Here is a 7,172-nt window from a genome sequence, read left to right on the forward strand (position 1 = left end):
TGAGGTCAAGACACCATCGAACAAATTACGGTCAGGAAGGAGCTTTAGGCGGTTTGCAGCGGATATTCAATCAAGTTTCCCAAGTGTTTGATTTCCATTTGTCCCGAGCAAGGATGTTATCAATCATTTAGTAATTTGCGTTCGATCATTTAGTAGTTTGTCAATTACTCATTCCCAAAGTTGAATTTCAAAATGTGTTGTATGATGGACTTCTGGTGCGAAAGTTTTTCTACAACTCTGCCTAATAGTTGGTTGTTTGAATTCCACTAGTAACGGAGTTATAGCCAAAATTTCAGTAAATTAGACTAAATGATTACAAAATTCCACTTATTTACTTTAAGTTATTGCAACTAGCGCTATAACTTCGTTATTATTTGAATTCTAACAACGAACTATTAGGCAGAGTTGTAGAAAACCTTTGAACTAGAAGTCCACCATACAACACATTTTGAAATGAGCTATTGACAAACTACTAAATGATCGAACGCAGATTACTAAATGATCGATAACATCGTTGGTCCCGAGAGGTTCTCCGGCGTAAATTTTATTGTTTTTTTAATGACCAAGCTTATTAGCTATATTAATGTGTTTTGCCATGACTTGACTATCTGTATGTTTTTATTATGAATACTGTATTATATTGTATTTCATCCATAACATCATTGGGGCAGCAACAAGCCTGTTGATGTATAATAATAAATAAAGAAGGGACGTAAATAAAGAAGGGAAAACTTCAATTGGATGCGGCCCGGATGGTATTCCGTCTCTTATTGTGAAACGCTGCGCTGATACGCTTGCAAAGCCGTTGGCTGCAGTATTCAACCTCTCATTGACTACCGGATTGTTTCCGAACTTCTGGAAACAATCATATTTATTCCCAGTTTTCAAAAAAGGATGCAAGAGGACTGTTTCAAATTACAGGATAATAGCTGCGCTAAGCGCCATTTCTAAGCTGTTTGAGCTGATTATTCTCAAAGAATTGGTTCAGAAGTATGCACATTACATATCGAACGACCAACACGGGTTTATGCCTAAAAGATCGACGACTACTAACCTAACGTGTTTCACTTCCATTGTAATTCGACAAATGGAGAGTGGCCATCAGGTGGATGCCATTTATACAGACCTTTCCGCAGCATTCGACAAGATGAATCATCAGATCGCCATTGCGAAATTTGACAAATTAGGCATTATTAACTCCATGCTCGATTGGCTTCAATCCTATTAAACTGGAGGGAGTATGGCGGTTAAAATCGGAGATCACATTTCACTGTCCTTTCCGGTTTGGTCTGGCGTTCCACAGGGCAGCCATTTGGGTCCGTTTTTATTCCTGTTGTATATGCTTTAATTTTTAATTCTTTAATTTTGTGCTCAAATGCCTTAAACTATCGTATGCCGACCGCATTACTCCATAAAGCATCCTCAAGATGCAATGTTTCTGCAACAGCAATTCGAAGTGTTTGCTGAATGGTGCCGCATAAATTGAATGACATTAAATGTCGCAAAATGTTCTGTCATATCCTTCGGCCGCAAACATTCGCTCTTCCTATTCGACTACGCTTTGGGAGATATTCAGCTTCAACGCGAATCGACGGTCAAGGATCTCAGAGTTTTGATCAACTCGAAAATGACATTCAAGGATCATGTAGCATATATCGTTTCGAAGGCATCTTCACAACTAGGCTTCATGTTTCGCTTTGCCTGTTTTGTGCAACCGTTCGCCCAATCTTGGAGTATTCGTCAGTTGTCTGGGCTCCGTATTACCCAAACGAAGCTCAGCGCATCGAAGCTATCCAGAGAAAATTCGCTTCGCTCTGCGACATCTAAGCTGGAGTGATCCGCTCAACCTATCAAGCTACAGTAGCCGTTGCTAGCTTATTAACCTCGACTCTCTTGATGCAAGGCGTAACGTGGCTAAGGCCTGCTTCATCGGCGATCTTATGCAAGGAAACATTGACTGCCCTACGTTGCTCAGCTTGCTGGACATCAACACTCTCCGATCACACTCGTTCATCAATCTCCCTGCAGCCAGAACTAACTATGGACTACATGAGCCGGTCCGAAGCATGTCCCGTTTATTCAATACGTGTTATTCTGTGTTTGATTTTAATGTGTCGCGAAAAACAAATGAGTGTAATTTTCAGCATATTTTTCGCTCTTGACTATAAGCTAACGTATGTACGTAGTTAATGTATTTATTTTAAGATAGCGGTCATTGGGGTGTCTATTTAACCTGCTGACAATAAATCATAATAATAATAATAATAAAAATCGTTCCTACGATCAGGGGGCAGATATATAACTCCTACGCTGAGAGATTTGTCGTCCAAAGCGATCCGTATCCATAGCTGCTCAAAAGCATCACCGATGAAAGCTGAATTCTGAATATTGATATAATACTAAGGACACACCTGTGGTACTTGTACCATGGTACAAGAGGACAAGAAAATTATTCCAAGACTATCTTTGATAAAGACAATAATCGGTACGGTACTCATTTCAAGATTCTTGTACCATGGTACACCGTGATTCATAAGCAGGCATCGGTATAGATGTCCACCCTAATTTTCGAAGCGCAAAGAGTAAAAACTGTTTCTGAACTAATTCTATGCGTTTTACAAAGCACAATAGGGATCGGATAATCTAGAACGATCTACATCAACGATCACATATCATTAAAAATAATGAATCAAATATGATTCATTATTTTTTATGCACGGCGCCAAAACGTGATAAAAGCTGCTAAGACTTCTAAGAGAGGTGCAATGGCTACCAGAGTTAATACCATGCCCGGTCACGTCCAAACCGTGCATCGTTCATGATTTAGCACAGCAAGAATAGAAGATTTTTGGTGAAGCCGTCACAGAAGACCTACGTGACCTTGTGCACCGGTCTATGGGAGAATACCACACAATTCTGCGAATAGTTTTCCATTTTCGCTCATTTCTCCAAGACCATGACGTCCCATAATGAATCTGTGTTTTACATTAGATTCGGGCATGCAGATCTTGATATCACCATTCAGAATTTCTTTTACGACGACATTCATTTGGCTATAGAAGTTCTTTTTGTGTTGCGTAACACTGGATTATACTAAGGTTCCAAACCAGACAACATACGTTATAAGTAACTTGATTCCATTGTTAACTACCAGAGCTTTGTAACATTTACTTGGAACATATTACATTTTGGCCCCTCCTTTGACAGTACTTTAATTTTTAGCTTTTTAACCAATGACCACTAGAACTTCTCCTAACGACGTCCAAAATTCAAGAGATTTAATTGAGGTTCTTTCATCAGTTGTAATTTGGTGATGAGGAAAATACATTAAAAATAACTTTATAACAGTTATCTTCGCTGGGTGGTAGCCCCTCGCGCAAGTAAAATGTCTAGCGCAGCTAAACAGACGCATAATTTGTTATTGTGTGCTCGTTACTTTTGCGCGAGCACACAGGTTAATGCCAATTGCTCCTCCATGGCTCTCAATCGGCAGGTATTGCCAACGGTAATTTTCGACAGTTACCATTGGTAACATTATTCTCCAAACTTATTTCATTATTGCCACTGCTGAAAAAAATGTGTGTGCTCGCTTCTGAAAAAAAAAAATCACAAAACAACAATAAACCAAATTCCTCATTAATACTTTGTTTTTTATTTTTTTGTTTTATGATGGAAATAGGAGCTATGAGATGAAGTCCAGGAGCAGAAACCCTAAAATAAACGTAAAAATTTCATGATCGAGAAATATTTATTATTAAAACATCTATTCTTTGAACCACCGTCCATTTATTGTCACCATAAGCTTTCTCGTTTGGAAACATTCGCAAACTTGATTATATACTTTCAATCTGTTTGAGTTATTTACTTAATTAACAACAATACCGTAGGGTAAAACAAAAGAAACACTGCAATGCTTCCGTTCGATGTTGCGTTTGCATGATATTAGCGTCGCAGCATGTTTCAGTCTCACCCTTCTTCGGATCTATCAAGTTTGAATTCTTCGCCGACCGACGACGGTGACTGACGCCTAAATGGTTGGCGACGCGGCACAGAGAAGACGATACTCGGTATGTTTGCTCCGTGCTCCAACCCTCCCCCAAAAACTTGGCCGCGCGGGTGCGTTTTCCAACGCAGTCAACATTATACTCCTCATAATTTCATCAAGAACATCTCATCCATAATTTATTCTCCACGAGGAAAAATTTCTGCTTGTGTATGCATAATTATAAATTCATCCTCAAAAGGTAAATCAACTTATAGCGTGCGGCGGTGGAAATACCGCGATTCTACTTATTTAGCGCAGCGCTTTTCCTTTGATTGCTGGAAAGAGAGATTATCCCAATTTTGAACCCACAAAACGGCACCGGTCTGGCATTGTTTTGCGGTGTGTAAAATCACCCGCAGTTGAGAAAAAAATCAGACTCATCAAAATTACAAGCCCCTCGAGAACCGGATGATGATTGTTGCTTGATTAAAGAAAGCACCGCACAGCGACAGCTTACAAGAAGTGAATTAATAATGTGACAGATTGTTTGGCTGCTGGCATCTGAGGCCAATCAGAGGGGCCAATTTTTCGATCCATACAATCCATTAGAATAAAGTAGTGATACAGAATCCATAATTCAGGGAGCCGGCGTTAGTTTTATTTATTACAAATGTATTTTTGATAATAAAGATGAAGAATGAAAACATTAAGCTGTTACACGTTTAAATTGTAATATTCTTAGCATAAGTGACGATGGCAAAAATACTGATGTGGATGAAACTACGGAACTGATGCACTCGGAGAATAGCAATAATCAGAATATATCAAGTTTCCACAACGGAGAGGTACCTAATAGTAGTGAAGGAAATGAAAAACTAACTTTTGAGGATAATAGTGTTAATAACAATCAGTTACAAGCTCAATTGAATCATAACCAAAATAGTTCTTCGCAAAATTTGCATGCATCAAAAGAAATATCAATCTATTTTCAAAACTTTAATCGCATGCGAAGTGCTTCTAAAATTAAGGAAATACAAAATAATATTTTGAGCTGCTCTTATTCAATAATTCTAGCAAACGAGACAAGCTGGAATGTGAGTGTAAGGAGTGCGAAAGTTTCGGTAACAGTTATAATGCTTTTAAAGAATATAGGGATTGCGAATGGTCCGAAAAGAAATCAGGTGGTGGAGCTCTGGTTGCGATTTCCACAAGTTATAATTCAGAAATCATTGCAGTAACGAAATTTAAAGAATTCGAGCACGTGTGGGTGAAAGTGCAAATGGCAAATGAGAATCATATTTTCGCTTCGGTATACTTTCCTCCAAACAGAGCCAATAAAGATCTATATGATAAGTTTTTTCTGTAGCTGATCAAATTTTGTCAGGCCAAACTCCTGAAACAAAAATTCACATTTTCGGTGATTTCAACCAACGCAATGTAGATTTCATACCAGATATTGATAATGAAAACATTTTGCTTCCAATAGTTGGAGAAAGTGAAATTCTGCACTTTATTTTTGACAAAATCTCAAGCTTGGGACTTAATCAGGTCAACCATGTAAAAAATCAACGGAACTGTCATTTGGACCTATTGCTAACTAACATTTATGATGACTTTAGTGTGAACGAATCACTCACACCATTATGGAGAAATGAAGTGTTTCACACGGCAATCGAATACTCTTTGTTTTTACACGATGTTTCCCCACCTAATGACTATCAAATTGAGGAAGTTCTGGATTATCAAGCAGCTAATTACGAGAACATTAGAAATAAATTAAACATTATTGATTGGCAAACAACTTTGAGGAATCAAGATAATATCGAAAATGCTGCTAATTTATTCTACAGTAAATTGTTCAAAATAATAAAGAAGAAGTTCCAGTAAAAGACGTAGACGCTCTTTTTCTACAAAAGAACCAATTTGGTTCAATAGGCAAATAAAGAACTTAAAAATCGAAAGCAAAAAGCGCATAGAAATCACAAAAAATTAATAATTCAAGTAGTATGGAAAATTATTTGAACATTTGCGATCAACTTAATATGGCTATGCACACAGAATTTGATGAGTATAATGCAAAAAACTGAAGCGGAAATTAAATCTTGTCCCAAAAAACACCAATCTAAAGACTGACAATTTTCCCTCAATAATGTATATAGACAGCAAAGTGGGTACTAATGTTGATGAGATTTGCAATTTGTTTGCTGAGTATTTCCGTGGACCGTGATCGCGCGTTTTTTTGATTTCTATCCTGAGTTCTCAAGCGATATAAGCGTCGACCAAATTAATGTTCTTGACATACTGGACGCGTTAAAACAATTGGACGTAACCAAGAGTACCGGTCCAGATGGTGTTCCCCCCGTATTTTTGAAAACTATGGCAGCTGAGCTCACTGCTCCTTTGTTTTGGCTTTTCAATATGTCACTAAAATCTGGAGAATTTCCTAAACCGTGGAAAACTTCCTTTCTGGTGCCGATTTTCAAGTCTGGCAAAAAATCCGACATCCGCAATTACCGCGGAATCGCTCTTCTCTCCACCATTCCAAAATTACTCGAAGCAATTGTCAATGAGAAAATATTCAACCAAATAAAAAATAGGATCACTACAAGCCAGCACGGATTCTTTAAAGGTCGGTCGACAGCTACGAACTTACTGGAATTTGTGAATTATTCTCTTGAAGCCATGGACAGAGGAAATCACGTTGAAGTTTTATATACGGATTTTAGTAAAGCGTTCGATAGAGTTGATATACCAATGCTTCTCTTTAAACTGCAAAAATGGGAATCCAGCCTGGGCTCCTTAAATGGCTTGAAGCATATCTGACCAGTCGCAATCAAATAGTTAGGTTCAAAGGAAAGCAATCTGTAGCTATTCATTCCACATCAGGAGTCCCGCAAGGCTCTCATTTAGGTCCGCTATTGTTTATTTTGTTTGTAAACGACTTGTCCTTCATTCTAAAACATCTAAAAGTATTGATTTACGCTGACGATATGAAACTTTTTATTGAGATCAAAGACGCTGAAGACATGAACACATTCAAACACGAGATCCAGATATTTCATAACTGGTGTATACAAAGTTTGTTACAGCTCAATATAAAGAAATGCAACTTAATTACTATAAGCAGAAAACGAAGTATTCCAAATATGACAATCACTTTAGGTAGCCAAAAGGTGACAAGATGTGA

The sequence above is a fragment of the Armigeres subalbatus genome, chromosome 3, assembly GCF_024139115.2.
Source record: "Armigeres subalbatus isolate Guangzhou_Male chromosome 3, GZ_Asu_2, whole genome shotgun sequence".
NCBI classification, from domain to species: Eukaryota; Metazoa; Arthropoda; class Insecta; order Diptera; family Culicidae; genus Armigeres; species Armigeres subalbatus.